We start from the raw sequence: 20,398 nt of genomic DNA on the forward strand, positions 1-20,398 counted from the left end.
ATTAACTCCAAATAGTTTGAAGATCTAAATGTGAAATGCAAGACAATAACATTTCTGGGAAATAATATAAGAGCCATCAGTGGAGTAGAGGAAGAATTCTTAAACATGACAGACAAAAATACTAACCATAACTGAAAAGCATGATATATTGGACAATATTAAAACTGAGTTACTTAATTTGCATCAAATGGCACTTTTAGAATAATAAAAAGGCAACAGAGTGGAAAAAGAGGATATTTTTGACATGTAACCAATCAAGACCTCATATCTAACATGTACCACAATGTTCACTACAGCACTATTTACAATAACCAGGACATGGAAACAACCTAAATGTCCATTGACAGACAAATGGATAAAGAAGATGTGGCACATATATACAATGGAATATTACTCAGCCATAAAAAGGAACAAAACTGAGTTATTTGTAGTGAGGTGGATGGACCTATGGTCTGTCATACAGAGTGAAGTAAGTCAGAAAGATAAAAACAAATACCATATGCTAACGCATATATATGGAATCTAGAAAAATGGTACTGATGAACCTAGTGGTAGGGCAGGAATAAAGATGTAGATGTTGAGAACGGACTTGAGGACACAGCAGGGGAAGGGGAGGCTGGAACGCAGTGAGAGAGTAGCACTAACATGCATACAGTACCAAATGTAAAATGGATGGCTGGTGGGAAGCTGCTGATAGCATGGGGAGATCAGCTCCGTGCTTTGTGACCACCTAGAGGGGTGGGATAGGGAGGGTGGGAGGGAGGCTCAAGATGGAGAGGAATGGTGATATGTGTGTGCATGCAGCTGATTCACTTTGTCATATGGCAGAAACTAACACAACATTGTGAAGCAATTATACTCCAATAAAGATGTATAAAAAATAAAACTAAACAAAAAAGACCTCATATGTAAATATTTAAAGAATGTTTACAATTCAATAAAAAACAAACCAATAGAGCAATGTACAATTGGCTTCAAAATAGAGAAGAAAACCAATAACCGATAAACTTATGAAAAATTGCTTGAAATCTTAAGGAATCCGAGAAATACATATTAAATTCAAAATGAGATATTACTACATGTCCTCCAGAATGTCTAAAATTGAAAGACAAACAATACCAAGTACTGACTATCATAGATAATGATACTAATTCATAAAAGAGATATTCCAAAAGGTCAGAAAAGCATAAAATATTTCTCAACTTTACTGATTGGAAGATACAAATTGAATGATCCAAGTGTAAATTATAAGATCATTTTGGATATTATCACACACACATGATGGAATAACCATACTATAGAAACAATGTAGCTATGAAAACAAATGTGTTAATACATCAACTCTATTGATCTGAACTGTTGCTAGGGACACCTAGTCCAATGAAAAAAGAAAATTGCAGAGTTATGGTTTTGGTTTAAAAAATATTCAAGTGCAACAGGAACAAAAAAATCAAAATGCATATACATATAAATATTCATAAGTATTTATGAGCAGGGGAAAATATGTGGATGAAAACACATCAGGCTGTTAGCGTGTTTCCTAGGGCAACGGATGTAGAGATTTCAGAGAAAGAAGAAATAGTTAACCTTTTCTTTATATGTCTTGTATTATTTCCCAAATTAATATGAGTATGTAGTACTTCTGTATTTTTAAAACAATGTAATAAAAGATAAATAAAAATAAAACATAGAACAATAAAAATTAAGATGACTAAAAAACTTAAGCTGAACAAAACAGCTACCATGTTCATGTTCTGGCAAAACATCTTATGACCAAAAAATTCACTGAGAACTAAAATTTCACTTAGAATTAAACTCTCAAGAAGCAGACTTTTTCTAGATTCTATGGTGGATGTGATAAAAAGCAAGGATGCCTTGGGATAGTTTTCTTTGTTTGTTTTTTGTGAATCACTGGGGCCTTTATACATGACTAAAGTAGACATTTGGAATTGATAGATTTCGTTATCTAGAAAAAACATGGTATATTTTGAAGAACTCTTCATAGTTGTTGAGTCTTTTTGATGATGGTTTTATTCTATTTGGAATGCTCAGTGCTGTGTCTCCTTCACATTTTTATAGTTATTTATTTATTTTATTTTTTTGCGGTATGCGGGCCTCTCACTGCTGTGGCCTCCTCCGTTGCGGAGCACAGGCTCTGGACACACAGGCTCAGCGGTCATGGCTCACGGGCCCAGCCGCTCCGCAGCATGTGGGATCCTCCCGGACCGGGGCACGAACCCGTGTCCCTTGCATCGGCAGGCGGACTCTCAACCACTGCGCCACCAGGGAAGCCCTATAGTTATTTTTTAATAAACATCTTTAAGCATTTTCTTAATCTTTCTCAATTCTTGCTGGCCTGACCAGAAAGATAGCACTATTTTTGAAAGTGTGAAATTAAGCACTTGCTTAAGGAGCTGCATTTTGATGATCATTTCTTTTTCTCACATCAAAACAGTGCTGGCCTGAGGAATCACATGAATGCTTTTGTCTTTCAATTTAAATAAAACCATTACAGATAGCATCAATGGCATTTTCTCAGTTTTGAAAAAGGTGTATTCTGCACGTTATTTATACCTACTTAATGTAGCAAGACAGTAAACCGTAAATTAGATCCATATTATCGCTGGGTTTTTAAATATTTGTTTAGTCTTTGGACCACTAAAAGACGCACATACAGACCTAGGGTGATGTTCAATTTCTTCATATGGCCAACTATATGTAAAAGAAATTTCTAGGAAACAATATGAATTTGCATTTCTTGGATGACTTTTAATAAACTACTTTTTAACATCTGTATGTTAAGAGTTAGTAACTGTTATATGTTTCAGTGCTTTAACTCATCTAAACATGTGTTTCAGAAAGTGGTCTGCATAATAACTTAATTGATATTCAGCAAATGAAGTATCCTTAGCTTTGTTTTCTTTCTGCTTGATTTTCATTATTACTATTACTATTGTTATTATTATTATCTCAAAGTTTGATGGCAAGAAGCAACTTTTCATTGGTTGAAATATTTATTACAGTGGAGAAGTTACCTTGAAAATGTTATTTTACTTACGGTTTGCTCTCTTTTCTTAGAGTTAGTTAACAATCTTCAGAACTGTTAATATGTTTGACTTTTCCTTAGATAATTGATTTTAATAATCCATTGTCATTAATAGATTTTAAATAAATATACATATATATTTCCTTGCTTTAAATTATTGACATATTTGGACTCAACAATCAAACTCATTTGCAAAAGTGTTATTTAGGTTAATAATTCACATTATGGTAACAAAATAAAGCCAAAACTATACAGTAACTGTACAGTAAAAAAACTCCTTGACATAGGTCCTGGCAGTGATTTTTCAGATTTGACACCAAAAGCAAAAGCAACAGAAGCCAAAATAAAAAAGTGGCACTACATCAAACTAAAAAGCTTCTGCACAGCAAAAGAAACTATGAACAAAACGAAAAGGGAACCTGCCAAATGGAAGAAGATATTTGCAAATCATATATCTTCTGATAAGGGATTAATAGCCAAAATATAGAAACATAACAGAAGAGTGGATCCCAGGCTGGGCGAGTTGGGAAATAGGGAGAATTTGCTAAAAAGGTACAAACTTTCAGTTACAAGACAGATAAGGTCTGAGGATCTAATGTAAAACATGACTATAGCTGATAACACTGTATTATGTAATTGTAATTTGCTAAGTGAGTAGAACTTAACTGTTCTCACATTAAAAAGTTAAAAAAGACAAAACAAAAAAACCCTCAAAGCTTCAAAAATTTTTTAAAAAAATTCACAAACCTTCCATTGACCTCATTGTCATTTTTCAATGTTTTTCTCTTATGTCTTTCTACTATTATATCTATTTGTAACATATATTTTGGTAGATGTTATTTTCCCCTATATGGACAAATTTTAGCTCTTTTTTTTAACATCTTTATGGGGTATAATTGCTTTACAATGGTGTGTTAGTTTCTGCTTTGTAACAAAGTGAATCAGTTATACATATACATATGTTCCCATATCTCTTCCCTCTTGCGTCTCCATCCCTCCCACCCTCCCTATCCCACCCCTCCAGGCAGTCACAAAGCACAGAGCTGATACCCCTGTGCTATGCGGCTGCTTCCCACTAGCTATCTACCTTATGTTTGGTAGTGTATATATGTCCGTGCCTCTCTCTCGCTTTGTCACAGCTCACCCTTCCCCCTCCCCATATCCTCAAGTCCGTTCTCCAGTAGGTCTGTGTCTTTATTCCTGTCTTACCGCTAGGTTCTTCATGACATTTTTTTTCTTAAATTCCCTATATATGTGTTAGCATACGGTATTTGTCTTTCTCTTTCTGACTTAATTCACTCTGTATGACAGACTCTAGGTCTATCCACCTCATTACAAATAGCTCAATTTCGTTTCTTTTTATGGCTGAGTAATATTCTATTGTATATATGTGCCACATCTTCTTTATCCATTCATCCGATGATGGACACTTAGGTTGTCTCCATCTCTGGGCTATCGTAGCTCTTTTTTATATTCAAACGCTGTGTTAATGGTTTTTACCTTAAATTTTATGTTCATCAAACTGTTAACTGGCATTTTTCCTCACAGCCTTTTCCGGATTGAAAATGCAGTTCTGTGTTCTGACTTTTTATTTGGTTCATTAGTGAACAGTGATGTTACATGGGTTATCATGGCTCAGGAGTTTAAGAGGGAGCGTGAAGCTTGGGAGTGTATTTAAGAAGTTTCTGCAGTGTGGATCTGTGCCTGCCGTGTCTTAGGAAAGCTTGCCCTGAGCGTTCACCTCTCAGGGATTGCGCCACAGGACCCACTGGCAATTTGCATGTGCTCAAAAATTTATATTTATATACTATATATCAAGTCAAAATGCTACAGTAAGCCTTAAGAGGGTAGCTTTTAAAAGTTTCTACTTTTAAAAAAAATCCATGGATTAAACATAATGCCAATAATGCAAGCACATGCGAGCAAAAATTGGCAGAGCTGACCTTATCCAACTTTGAAAAAGGCTTAACTAAGAATATTAAAATTATCTGAGGAAATCAGATAAAAAATTGAAATCATTAAGAAAACTATTTGTATGTGGATTTATAACAAAAGTCATTGACAATGAACTTTTCCTTAAGTATAAATTGCACTTTGAGATGTTAACTATTAATAGAAGTATATATAAAACCTTTATGAATAGAAATACATATATTGAGAATGCATGACTTAAAATTTTTATTGATGTGCTATATAAATGCAAACAGTTGGAAACTAGGTCATAATGAACTGTGACTCCTGGTTTACTATTCACTTTCCTTCCTGGGACCTTGAGCTCTCTAATGCCAAGAACTTCCCAGCCTGTTAACAATATCTGCAACATAGAAATTTATCAAAATTTTTTGCAGATAATTTAATATTTTAGGTTATTCAAAGGATAAATAGACTTAGATCTTGCCATCAAGGAACTTATGATTTGTTGATAACTAATTATTATGACTAATGAAGATGTTTTATCCAATGCATATAATACTATCCCCTACAGAAAAGTTTGTCGTCAGTAAGGACTTAAAGTTGATCACTTCCCAGCATCCACTTTATGAAAATCAAACTATAGTCCTGCTGAACCAAAACTAATTTCTCACATATGCTTTTGTATTTTAATCTTATTTCTAGTTCCATGGATTCTAGTTCCATCTTTTGCTCACCTCTCTCTAATTCATTATAGGTCGTCTGCAGTTGTGGTCTGCTCATCTTGCATGCTCTAGGCAGTCTCTCTTCAACATACCTGAACTGCCCCCTGCCCAAATATAGCATCACAATGAAGTATCAAAGCAGCAATGAAATGGATCAAAGGTGACAGGCTGTATATTCTGGAATACAGACTTTTCTGCAAAAAATTGCCATTAAAAAAAAAAGAAACAAAGAAAAAACATAAAAACAAAGAAAGACCCCACCATCTTTGTTCATTGGTAGTATAAGTTCAATTAAATGTGTTATACAGCAGCATACAAAATTATTTTTTTCCCTTGTGATGAGAATTCTTAGGATCTACTCTCTTAGAAACTTTCAAATATACCATACAGCATTGTTAACTATAGTCATCATGTTGTACATTACATCCCTAGTACTTATTTATCTTATTTTAAAAATCAGGTATCTGGAAATATAAAGGGAAACTAGGTCACATCAATGTAGGACTTTAGATTCTAAGACGTAATATTTTAAAGCATGCTGATCTCATATTCCAAAGAACATGAAAGAGACATTTAAAGAAAAAAGAAATAAAAATGTCAAATCCTTTCACAAAGGGAAAAATGATATGTATCTAAACAGCAAGTTAAATGAAAACTCAAAAATATGCTATTTGTTTACCTCATGCCTTTTTTAATCCAAAAGGGACTATGAAATCAGATGAATAAAGAAATTTATACTGTTCCATGGAAATATATATATTGTAGATGTTTTAACTACATGACAACAAAAGTTTAAAGGGTTAGGCAGGTCATGAACAGATAATATATTACTAGAATATTCATCTTAAAGACAAAGACATCATTTTTCATGGAGCTGATCTTCTGATTTTTGGTGACTGAAGAATTCTCTTGGTTCTCCAAATCATTTCTGTTTTTTTTTTTTTTTTTTTTTTTTTGTGGTAAGCGGGTCTCTCACTGTTGTGGCCTCTCCCGTTGCGGAGCACAGGCTCCAGATGCGCAGGCTCAGCGGCCATGGCTCACGGGCCCAGCCGCTCTGCGGCATGTGGGATCTTCCCGAACCAGGGCACGAACCCGCGTCCCCTGCATCGGCAGGCGGACTCTCAACCACTGGGCCACCAGGGAAGCCCCATTTCTGTTATTCTTTTAGCTTCCAACAATAGCAGCTAACTTATTATGCTTCACTTGAATAGTGAGATAATTGCATTTTGGAATAATATTTAACTGTTTTGTTTTAAGATCCATTGTGAAGTCATTTCCAGTCATTTCAAAAGCACAAACACTTGCCTACTTGTAAACGGTTTCCTTTCTTTGCCAAGGACACCAGGCGTGTCAAAACTCTTGTTTCTTCCTATCTCTGATGCCAAAAAGATTAAGAAGGATAAGAATTAATACAATTTAGCATGACTAGAGGGATATTCATCCTCTGAATTTGTTTAGTTTCACTAGATTAAATTTACAATAATGCAGTAAGCATAAGAGTTTCATATCTTAACACAATAATTCTTAGTTACATCACAGTTAATAGTCTTGCTTCAGCTCTTCATATAACTATCTCATGTATAATCTTATATCTGTTTTCTAAACATATTTTCTGGCAACCCAGACCTCACTAAGGGTCTTGTCTAAATAAATATATTCTCTATTTAGTGCATATCATAGGGAAATTGTCTTCAATGACAAAAGATCATAGACTGTACACAAAAACATTAATAAATACATCATCATCATAATAATATAATACTCATACCCCAGAAAGACAAACTCACCTGATTCAAGGACTATACATGGACTGTGGTATTACAAAATAATCATTACCACTCCATGTAATTCTGGGGCAAGTACATTTAGCGATTGTCTCAGTACAAAAGCTGGAAATGTAACAAGTTGAGAGATGGAATAGAGGTCACCAAAACCAGAGGAATGAACAGATCCCAGAAATGTGTGCAGAATCCAAGTCCAAGAAGCTTGGAAAGGGATGTTCACTAAAGCAAATGGGTAAGCAGCAGATGTAGAAATTGAACTGAGGCGCCAAAAATTCAGGAAATCAGAAGATGGGAGTAATTGCAAGCGGGTCCAGAGGGAAAAGAGGTTTCTAGTGTAAAATGGCATATGGTTTGCAGCCCATGATCCAGCTGGTCTCAACTGTGCCCAAAAATATCCGTGAAGGCAGAGGAAAATCACAAGTCAGAACACTGTAAATCAAAATTGATAATAAAACCATTACCAGTATCTATAAAGAATGTTCATTAACAGAGCTAAGAAAATTGTATTAAAAATTGTAATAGGTATTCCAACCTTATTTGCCCAATTAAAAGTAGATAAAATTTTCCCTCTTTGCTATTTTTCCTGATTCAGAAATAAATCTTCATCGACCTGGAAATTAGGGAACTATCTATTATATGCGTACCACATTTTGAGATTCTTCTTCCCTCTCCATAACCCAATGACTTACTACCATGACTCTCTCTCTTTGTATGTCTATTTGGAGACTATAAAAAATAGAAAGAAAGGGCTTCCCTGGTGGCGCAGTGGTTGAGAGTCCGCCTGCCGATGCAGGGGACACGGGTTCGTGCCCCGGTCCGGGAAGATCCCACATGCCGCGGGGCGGCTGGGCCCGTGAGCCATGGCCGCTGAGCCTGCGCGTCTCGGAGCCTGTGCTCCGCAACGGGAGAGGCCACATAGTGAGAGTCCCGCGTACCGCAAAATAAATAAATAAATAAATAGAAAGAAAACAACTAGTCAAGAGTGTGTGTGTGTGTGTGTATGTGTTTGTGTTGGGGAGAGGTTGTCTAGTGAGGTTGTACAACATCCTAGAAGGTATAATCTTTACAAACAAAGTTATTATATAAAAAGTATTAATGAGAAAGAACTCAGTGAATACTGTTAAGTTTTGAAAGCATCATTTATTCAGAGTGCTGCAAAATTCGGCATTGAAGTACAGGCAATCCTGTCTCAGATCAGCAACACCTCACTGGCACTTAGTCGATAGATATTGGGCTAAGAATTATGTGCATCAACCTGCTTTCTGCTTGTAGTCCTGGGAAAGAATTCTGCCAGTGTGTGAGTGTATAGAGAAGCAATGGCAGTCCAATCAGTGGAATTTGGGACATCCAAGAGAAGATGGTGGAAAGTATATTTTTTTTCAGCCTAGCATTCACTGGGGTTACTTATGTCACATCAATGAGACACAGTCCCATATAAATGTTGGTAACTATTGGCAACATTCTAACTCCCTAACACTGAGGATGAAATATTCCACACCTGGAATCCTGCACCACTCTCACTAGGCTACTGAGAGTGACCTGAGTATGTAACTAAGTCACGAGTTTCACATTATTATTTTAAAATGTCTGATTGCCACAATAGGTAATAGCTAATTCATTCTTTTCATCTTTACTTGAAGTAATGGCAAATGTCAGGGTGAGATTTTGGAAGCAGAGTGGACATGCATAAGCATAAGCATAAGGTCTGCTTGCCTTGTCCATGAATAATACCATTGATCTCACTGTGTGGTTTTTAAGCGGGTTGTGAAAGCAATTTTAACATAGGAATTTCAAAACTGAGCTGTTAACAACAGCCTCAACGAATTAAGGGTTAACTTTGGTGATTCATATGCATGACAACACACATCTGAATGTATATGCTTTAGTATGTTTGCTCAAACGCCAGACACACTTAAAATTCTTCTTAATATTTCATAGCCATTCCTTGAAAAAAGCTTTTGCAACACAGACACTGCTCTGCATCAGCTCACATTTTTTCTGGTCCCTCAAGACTTTCTGCCCAGATACCTTCTTGCTGCTCAGCTCTATTGATTTGGGTCTGAGCACCGAGCCTTGGTGCTCAAATCCAGTTGCCCAGTCTCCTTGTTGACCTTGCCCTACAGTATCTGCCACTCTTTGTCTCTTAGTGGAACTTTTTGGATGAGACTTTGGACCCATATATTAGCCTATTTTCCTATTTTATCAACTGTACTCCCCCCTACGCCCACCTGCTCTGTGACTGCTCAAGCCCTGGCATGATCATTTTCACCCTCAATTCAAATGAGGATGTTGCCTGAATTTACAAATTTAGTTGGGATGTTATGTAGGCAAAGCCACAAAGACAAAACAAATTGATAAAAATCATACCCTTTGCAGTTTTAATTTTGTGTCCATTGCTTGATTTCCACAGGGAGAAATCTGATGTCAGTGGGAACTGAGGCCAGAAAGTGAAGACAGCACTGAGCCTTCTTTTGGGACAGAGAAAAAATGTAAACAGATGTAATTAAAACATTGCAAAATCTGTTAGATGTGTGAGCAGACGCTGGGTTATAAGAGTAATTATTATCAGGTTCTCCTATTGCCTGAAATATTCAAAGCTAATTTATTTGGGAGTACTTAAGATGGTTTTAAGAAAACTTTCTACTGCTGTATATTCTGGGAAATGTTGTGCATTTCTTCACTGCATATTGAGAAGATTTTCAACGGCCGTGTTGCTGCCTACGTCTGAGTTTAAGTTCTCACACTTTAAATCTTCACAACTGGAGAAGTTTAGGTTTAGAAAACCTGTTTATTAACTGCTTTCCAACCAACTTCATTGCACATTGTCTATCACTCTCTTTGTGGCTTTTATCTTTCCCCAGCAATGTACGTGGCTCAGGTAAAGAGTAGATATGAAAACATGTAAAGAGTAGATATGAAAACATATAAGTAGGCTCTGGAACTTTCTTGATTTTTCAAATTATCTTAAAAGAAAATTACTAGGCCTAAGTTCACACTGAGTTTCAGAGCTTGTGTACGGTTAATTTACTGTTCTATCTGTCTTGCTGCTGAACTGATGTTTTTGTTTGTTTAATGTGAGTGGTCTTTCTAATCCCATTAAGTGGAAACAAAGTTTACAAATGTAAATCCATTTTACTTTGATTTAGTACTTTTGCAAGACCAGGCTTCACAAATCAAGGCATGAACTTTGACAGCAGGAGTAGTTTCAAAAGGTGTTTTTCCCCCACCTTTGAGAGAAGAGGACTAAGACCTTTTCTAAGGGATTCCTTTTTTTCTCTTCTAAAGATAAACACTGGGAGTGTGGGAGGTTGAGAGGATCAGGGACTTGGCAAACACTTTTTGTCCAGAACTAACTGGTGAACCTAAAAGCCTGAGGTCCTGCAGGTGGAATACAATCTGTGGGATTACTCCTGTTGTTGTTCTATTGTTAAATCAATCCCCATTCTTTGAAGGGAAAAATTAGCTGAGAATCTCTGTGAGGCCCTGAGGATGAAATTTTGGACTATGAGTCAGAAGACCTGGGCAAGCCATAATCACTTTGACCCTCACTTCTCACAGGCACCAAATAATAGCAATGATGGCTACCATTTACTGAACAATTAGAATGTGTTAGCTCCTTCTCATTTCTATTTCTAGTTTCCACAGTAGCCCACACGAGTTTCTGAAAGAATTAATTTAGTGAAATGTACATGAAAACTCCTGCCACGCTATCTAATGTTCTTGTGAAAAATCAAATGGAAAAATTAATATAGAAACCATCTGAAAATTGAAGTTATTATTCCCACTGGAAAGGACTCTTGGCTACCCCTCTTGATATCAATTTCATAGCTATTTTTTCATAATTCAGTTACTGTCAGAGGAAAAAGAAATTGTATAAAGATTGTAAGTCTTGATAAGCAATAAGTCAAACTAAGAACCTATAGATATCTATATTTTCCCCTGAGTAACAACTTGGAAAAAGTCAGTGTAATACTTTGATGGATATTATTAACAAGAAATTATGGAATTAAGATACTTAAAGTCTAGTGAGAAAAATTTTACATTTGTTTCTGAGACTCAATAAATACATCACTATTTATAAAAATGAAAACAAAAATGACCTAATTGACATGATCATTAAAGAGTAACACTCAATGAGTGGGTGATAAATTGTTTTCTAAAGGTATGTTTATGCTCTTGTTCAAGAAAAGTTTATGCACCAAAATTATAGTGCTTCTTTTTATATATACCTTGAAAGTAATGATAATTTGGCACATTGTTTAAACAATGTAAAAAATTATCATACACACACATACACATGAGAAAAAGAAAGAAGAAAGAGAAAGCAGAGATAAACTTTTGTCCTCAAACCTGGACATGCAGGAAATATTTTAATTAAAATTTTCTACAACTTCATTTCTGACCCTGAGACTCCATTTTATATCTACCTATATGTATCTAAAAAATTCAATTGTCATCATTCTTGGGTGTCTCCCGTATTTCGACAGGATTTTTTCCAGAGTGAAGGCCTTGGGGGACATTTACTGGCATTCTGTCATCTATTCCCTTGTTTGCAAAACCACTTCAGGTCTGTTACTTCTATGCCAGGCTTAAGAGAGGGAATGTCTTCTGACTTGCCCATGCACTCATTTTCCTTTCATATCTGAAATCTTTTTGCTTTCCTGGTGAGGCCAGAAAACACCATCCTTCTTTCTTTCCTCCTCCACAAGTTCAGGGGATCTCTATTCTTGAGGGACATTTTCCTATCCTTTATGGACACTCTCATCCATATATTTCTCCAAAACACATTGTCTTAATCTGCAGATCTTCCTTTATATGCTTTAAATTCACTTAGGACATAGATTTTCAGAAAACGAAAGCCAGAAATATCCACAGTTTATTTCTGCTTTCTGTTCCTGCTACCATCCCTTTTGTTGTTCAAAACTTGACACTCTCCTTAAATTGAGCAAGGGAGAGAGAGAAAATGATAATGTAGTATAGTATGTATAATTTTAATATAGTATGTATAATTTAGTATCTCTGTGGTAGGATGACATAATAGTCCCCAAATATATCCCAATCCTGTTCCCCAGAATCTGTGAATGTTACCTTATACAGGAAAAAGCATTTTGCAGATGTGATTAAGTTAAGGATCTTGAGTTTGGGGACTGTTTGTTACGCAGCAGTGTGTAACCAAGATAGAAGTTAATATCTAAAAAGGTAGATACTGATGTAAGAATAACCTAAATCATGGGCAGTGGCTTTGGGAGTGGTCAGTAAGGACACTGTTGGTGGGGGCTTGAAGTGCAGGGAGAAGAGTGCTATTGCAAGCTGGAGGGATTTGTGTTATATATTTGGTGGAGCAATTGGTGAGACTGTCACTAGCTATAAACTGGAAGATGTGAAAAGGACCTAATAAATCTGTGGTCTGGATAAGGTGATTTTCAGGCAGAATGTTAAAAGTATAATGTACATTTTTAAGCTGTCTTTGATAAAGTATTTCAAAAGAGAGATGTACTAAGTAAGGAAGGAAATGTTCAACTTTTGAGCAGAATTTAGAAGAATTATTTACACAACAGGATTTACTGGGTTGGAAAATAAAACTGTTTTTCACTCTCAGGATTTCCAGTTGGCAAAAGGTTTTCAAAGTTGGGAAAGGCCTCAGTGCAAATATCAAGTACAGAGTGCTGACAGTAAAATGTGACTTCAGGGTAATAATCAAGTCAAGTCAAGCTATAAGATCCCTTTTTGAGGCTTGGAATATTTACGATGGTGCTTCATAGTCCTCTCAGCTATACAAAAGACATATAAGAATCTTAAGGTTATGCCTCTTATAGTCTCTATGTCAAACAAAAGCACTCTTAAGACTTAAGGAAAAAAGAATAGATACATGAAAATGTATAACTGAATCACTTTGCTATACACCTGAAACTAACCCAGCATTGTTAATCAACTATACTCCAATATAAAATAAACATTAAAAAAAAAGACTTAAGGGAATCATTCTATAGCACTCAGGGTAGACAGAGTCTTTTTCTAAGAGATTTATTATGGCTTTTGTCTAATGGACTGGATTATAATTTGATAATCTGGAAACCCATGAAGCTTTTAAAGGAATTATATCAGTTTGGACTGAAAGAGACAGAGACATTCAAAGAAAAAAAAAATCTCTGAGCTCTTTTTCTTTTCTATAGGTCAGAAATATTGGCTGAGAAAACTATTCACATGCTAACGCTGGCCTTTCTTATGGAAAATGAAGGATGTCTCAGAAGGCAGAGCCAGTACCCCAGAGGGTGGAACAAATAGCTGCAGAAAACCACTCCCAGAGAGCAGAACTTGGTCCTAATGAACATAATTCCTTTGTTTCCAGAACATGGAAAAGGGCTGGATTTCAGAATTTCTATGGATCAGTGACTGCTATGTGCCTCTCATCACCTCAGCCCTCATTTTTGAGTAAGATATTCTACTGTGGTTCATTTGTCCCTGTCTTACCCTCAATATAGAATATGGGTGATAGATAGATTTAGTTCACAGATCTTCATTAAGGGAGAGCTGCACCCAAAAATTCTCATACATTACTGGGCCCTGATTTCAGTTATGAGATTCTGGACACTAAGCCTTGAGCATAATGCCATTAAGGAATGAGGTGTAAGAGGTATTACAGGAGAGGGAAGTTAAGTATATTTTACAAGTGGGAAAGACATGAACATCACTGGAAACCAGAGGGTGAACTGTGATAGACTATTACCTTTTTTTAATTGAGACATAACTGACATATAGCATTATATTAGTTTCAGGTGTACAACATAATGATTTGATATTTGTATATATTGTGAAATGATCAACACAATAAGTGTGGTTAACATCCATCACCACACATAGTTATAATTTTTTTCTTGTGATGAACACTTTTAAGATTTACTCTCTTAGCAAGTTTCAAATATACAATACAGTATTATTAACTATAGTCACCATGCTGTACATTATACCCCCCCCAGGACTTATTTACTTTATAACTGGAAGTATGTACCTTTTGACCATCTTTACCCATTTCCCCCACCCTCCACTCCTGCCTTTGGCAACCACTAACCTGTTCTCTGTATCTATGAGTTAGTTCAGTTTTTTTGTTCATTGGTTTGTTTTAGATTTCACATATAAGTGTGATGTTATTTGTAGTCCTCTGCCTGACTTATTTAACTTAGCATAATGCCTTCAAGATCCACCCATGTGGTCACAAATGGCAGGATTTCCTTACTTTTTATGGCTGGATAATATTGCAATATATATATATATATATATATATATATATATATATATATATATATCACATCTTCTTTTATCCTATTCATTTTTCAGTGGAACTTAGTTGTTTTCCTGTCTTGGCTATTGTGAATACTGCTGCAGTGAGCATGGGGGTGCATATATTTTTTTGAGTTGGTGTTTTTGTTTCCTTCAAATTAATATCCAGAGTGGAGTTGCTGGATCATATAGTAGTTCTTTTAAAATTTTTTTTGAGAAACATCCATAGTGTTTTCCATAAGGTCTATACCAGTTTACATTCCCACCAACAGTGCACAAGGGTTTTCTCTTCCCCACATTCCCTGGTATACATTCTTAAGTGTTCCTTATCAAGAACTGTGAAAAATATGAGACAAATTAGCCTGCCACCGTATCACTGATGCTGGTAAAGGCAGACGAGTCCTGGATTAGAGCTAAAAGATAGGTTATTACTCTAAACAATAGTTTGTGGCCAGAGGATTATCATTTTTGTGCTAGTTGCACACATCTGAATTCTCACAAGATAACAGAGATCCATATTACACTTGCACATACAGCAGATTGTGTCACAAGAGAATGACTCCAAGCTAATGGAACCCAAATCTTTTATCATGGGCAGTAAACCTGCTTGCTGTTGCTCTGGAGGAAGACAGTAATTTCATTATACTGGCCTTTTGCTCAGAAGAAGACATGTCTGTCTTCCAAGACTATTCATTATACAGCTGTCTGTGAAAAGATAGTTCAATACAAAGGCAGCTAGTTAGTGCCTCTGCTCAAAAGAAGTGCAGAAATGCAAGAGACCCATGGGGAATTGTCTTTCAGAAAATACTTCCAGTTATTAGCAGAGATTTCTGTTTGTTTTGCAACTGGATATATTCCTTTTCATTGTAAAGATTTAATGTCAGTTCAGTTCAAGGATTGTGTCCTTCCCTGATGTACTGCAGGCTCAAATTTGGCCTCCTCCACTCTTGGAGTAAGGGAGCAGGTTCTGGCTCAAAGAAATCTCATCTTTTTCCCTTCTATGCACTCACTCCCCACTTTTGGGGGCAAGGTGGGTAACTAGGGGACTTAGGTTTCAGTGAGAGAGGGATGGCTCTGGCATCTGGTATTGATTGGTCTCATTTTCTCCTAGTATTTTCTGTTGACATGATGTTTGAAGACATATGGGCATATTTTCCTCAGCTTGCTCCAGACTCCGTTCCCTCTTCAAAGGATAGCCCCGACTCCCTTTGACAAGTCAAAGGTATAAAATCACCAATCTTTCTCTGGTATGAACATCTATTCACTTGACGTCTATGACCTCTTGAGCAGCAATGCAGCTCATGCCCACCACTAACCTTCATGCACCTTTACATGTAGCATCAAGAACACTTGCTATCCTCTCTTGAACCCTTAAAGAACTGCAGAGAACTGGGTCAGGAGTAAGGTTGCCCCATCTTCTTCTAGGCATATTTCACCATGGCCCCTTGAAGACCATAATGATATCAAGCTTTTCAACTCTCCTCAAATCCATCAACTCAAATTCAACATCGATCAAGTTGTTTCTTTCACTAATACCTTTATTCTTTGTCTTCAGTGTGAAAAAGGATCACCTATGACATTTGTTAAAATTCAGATTTCCAGCTCCCAAGCATAGAGATTTAGTTTTAAGAGTTTGAATGTTTAACAAGCTTTTCACATGATTCTGATCATGATTTTGATACATTGGTCCCTCTGTTTCCCATCTCTTATCAGAATAAGTAGTATTCTTCAAAACAGTGCAAATACTGTGGAAACAGTGTAATATATTGGAAAAAGCATTGGCTTTGCAGTCAGCTAGATGTGCATTCAGATCCTGGTTCTGTTAGTTATTAAAACTTTCTTCTTTTTGAAAGGAAATAGATCTTTGGTGACATCTAAGAGAAATTAATTGGTGCATGTGCCATAAAATATGATAAGCAGGAATGTCTAGTTTTCTATAAAGGGTGAGATAGCATTTTCAGCTTTTCAGTAGATATTTCAGCAGGCAATATGATCTCTGTCACAGCTACTCAACTCTGCTGCTGTAGCATAAAAACAGCCATAGAGGGGCTTCCCTGGTGGCGCAGTGGTTGAGAGTCCGCCTGCCGATGCAGGGGACGCAGGTTCGTGCCCCGGTCCGGGGAGGTCCCGCGTGCCGCGGAGCGTCTGGGCCCGTGAGCCGTGGCCACTGGGCCTGCGTGTCTGGAGCCTGTGTTCTGCAACGGGAGAGGCCACCACAGTGAGAGGCCCGCGTACCACAAAAAAACCCCCAAAAAACAGCCATAGACAAGAAGTGAGCAAATGAGAGGGGCTGTGTTCCAATGAAACTTTATTGACAAAATCAGAGGCCGGCCAGTGTTGGTTGTGGTTTATTGTCCCCTCTATAGAACATGAAAGTGATAAAATCAAACTTGTGAATGTGTAAATTATGAACCATAATTTGGTGATCAATTTTATAATTGTAAATAAGTTTTCCAGAAAGAAAGAAAATTTAAAAAGGACTTGATTCTGGGGTCACATTATGGAGGAATTAACCACCACTGGGCCAGATTTTGCATCTCTAATTGTTATTAATTGGAAGACCTTCTTTATGATGGAGTGTCACCTGTCTTTAAGGGGAGATTTGTAGTAGAGTGGATTATTTGTCCATTCTTTACTTTAGTCACATAATTAATTTATAAATCCATACTCTTTGGCATGTAACTTTCTTTGCTTGCCTATAGTTGGTAGAGCAGACTTACTCAGTTTTTTTTTTTTAATGTCAATCTTTGGTCAGTGGGGTATTAGCAACTGTGACACAAAGAGAAATTTGTAAAGCTGTAGCATAATTGGCCCTGTACTTTAGAACACACACACACGATGAGGACACACTTAGGCTAGCCTTCTGGTTCCATGAGGAGGCTATCAAACATGTGAGGCAGAACCGCCCTACTGAACCTAGCTGCCTTCAGAAGCATGAGTGAGTCCAGTTATGACCAGTAGAACCATCCAAACAAGCCCAGCTTAGACAACCTTCAACAACATGCAGCTAAGTGAGAATAAGTGGTTCAGTGTTTCAAGCCAGTTTCATTTCAATAATTTGAATTTTTTTTTTTTGGTGCTTTCCTTTTTATTGATGTGCCTTCTACCTTCCTCCCACAGTTTCAGTCCCTTCCATTTACCCCCCAAAAAGAAGGTAGTGAAAAGGGATTGTTGGGGTTCTGAGCCCCTTGGGCAGTTAGAAAGGGAACAGAAAGCAAAACAATCACTGGATGTGACAGAGATTGACAATCAAGAAGTCTAAAGCAGAATGGGAAAGGTGGTAGAGAAAGGGGAAGAAAGGAGAAAGGAAAGGTACTAGAGGACATCTCCCTCAGTAATCCTCTTGTTAAGAGGGGTTGGAGGAGAGTCTCAAACATTATGAAGTGCAGGTCCTGAGGGAGAGAGTCGGTGTTTGAGCCTCAAGGAGGAGTAGGTCAAGGAAGGGGGCCCCCTCTCTCTTTGTAGAATGGGACCACCTCACCTTAGGGGCAGCAACTTCACAGGCCGTAGACACTTTCATCACTGTAGGCAATGTACAGAAAGAAGTCTTCTTCATGGTGTTCCTGGTAGGGCTGACCCATAGTGGCACTGGTGGGTGGAATGACATTGTTGACAAAGAAAAACAAGGCATCCTCAGCTCAGAGATGAATTTGCTTCCCGATCAAGAAGTAGAACTGACCAACTGTATGATCAGAAGGCACCAGGTATATCTTTTTGTCCAGGTCTCCTATCTGAACTTTGGGAGCCTTTTCTACTATCACCGGGACCCAGTCCAGGTATTTCTTTCAGATCTTCTAGCCCTCAGAGCCACGCTTCTCTAACGGATACTCCTCTTTATACACGAAGTTCATCCTCCCAGTTCCTGGGCTGGACCGGGCTGGGCTGAGAGAACCCGGGGTGGGGGCTGGGAAGAGAGGGCAGGTGGTGGCGACCTCAATAATTTGAATTTTTTCGTTTGTTTTTCGAAGTGGTCTTTCTCCAGATAGGATTTAATTTTCTTTAGGTAGACGAGTATGAACACATCACCTTGTTCCATGAGAGACTGGGTTTTGGGCTGTTAGGGCTGATCTATTTCAGGTTTGTTCTTTAATTTTAATTAATTAATTAATTTATTTAAAAATTTTTTTTCACACATACACACTGTATTTTATTTTTACAAGAGATAAACTGACACCAAGCATTGTAAATGGATGACCACAACAATAATTTGAATTTTTCACAAATTTTTATATGATTCTGATATGTTATATATTGGGTCCTCTATTTTTCCTCATTGAGTTTTGGGATGGTTTTTAACACAACATTATTTTGATCAGAATTAACTGATAAAGGGGTAATGTCATATGTATTTCACAGTCATAGACAGACAGTCAGACAGACAGACACAGACACTCCAATACAGGTCTACTGGCTTAGAATTTCCATGAAAATTTTCTTTTATTTCTTTAATATTGTTTTTCCAGTCTCCATTGCTGGTTTCAGAAAATGATGCTAGAGCCATAGGCAAGAACCAAATGAAATGGTATGTGCCAATTTATAATTTAGTAGCCGTAAGAAGCCACTAAAGGATTCTAAGCAAAGGTATCTCATGTTTATATTGTGCTTTAAATTTTTAATATTGTCAATCAGATATACGGAAGTGCAATTTTATTTTCCATAAAATAATTATTTTTGATTTTAGCCCCAAATCTGCTAATAGAGAGAAAAATAAAAATAACTTACAAACTCAACCCTACCAAGCAACCTAGTTTCTTCCACTTTAGAACTTAGTCTCTTTCAGGTTAGCTAGGTAAATCAAAGGCTCTCCACCTACTCTATTTTATCTACTCCCACGTCACCCTTCTTTTTCACCTCTCTTTGGTGGCTATCTGAGCATTTAAAAAAAACTTGTAAGAGTGGGATAAGAGGGGCCTCTGTTCCATGAGCTGCCCTCTCGATTCTTTCTGGTCTCCCTTATTGATGTACCCATTCCCTTCTGTCTGTAGCATCAGCTACTATGGCCCATTGTCATCCCACAGTTTCCAGTCAAAAGGGGACTAAATACTTTCCCAGTACGAATTACATGTGTCTTCAGATCTCCAGACCACTTATTAGCACTTTAAAATGCAAACAGGAGCTTGTGAACCTATTCCATTTACATTCACACCATGGGGAACTGGAGTCAAAGGTTATCTTGGGTCCATTCTCTCTGATTAAATACACCGCGTGATGGAGGTGCTCTTTGAGGTGGTGTCTTTCCAAAGTTCAAACATAAAGGGAAATACAAACTTCTGCTTTCAGCTAGGTTTGAAAATTATTAAGAATGCAGAATCTAGGATAATGCTTCTCAAATTTCAATATGCATATGAATCACCAAGCAATCTCTTTAAGATGCAGATCCTTATATAGTAGGTCTGGACTGGAGCCGTCCAAATCTGTATATGAACAAGCTTCCAGGTAATTCCAGCGTTGCCAGTCCATGAACTGCACTGTGAGAAATGGAATCACATTAAGTTCCAGAGCATTTGGAAACTGATTGGAAGGCAGAGTTAATGTCAAGGAAAATCTTTGAGATAGCTTACCATCCTTTAAACTGGCCTTGCCAACTGTTTAGAGTGTTATAACTTTCTTCCCCAGCAATTCCAAAACACTTCAAATTTATGTTTGGTATAACC

At 37.1% G+C, this 20,398-nt stretch overlaps 1 pseudogene; it reads right to left on the reverse strand.

The window, feature by feature from the left end:
* Window positions 1-18,192: 18,192 nt before the first annotated feature.
* On the reverse strand, window positions 18,193-18,595 carry LOC132518043 (gamma-aminobutyric acid receptor-associated protein-like; annotated as a pseudogene).
* Window positions 18,596-20,398: the final 1,803 nt, after the last annotated feature.

Source organism: Lagenorhynchus albirostris, chromosome 3, assembly GCF_949774975.1.
Source record: "Lagenorhynchus albirostris chromosome 3, mLagAlb1.1, whole genome shotgun sequence".
In the NCBI taxonomy this organism is placed as follows: domain Eukaryota; kingdom Metazoa; phylum Chordata; class Mammalia; order Artiodactyla; family Delphinidae; genus Lagenorhynchus; species Lagenorhynchus albirostris.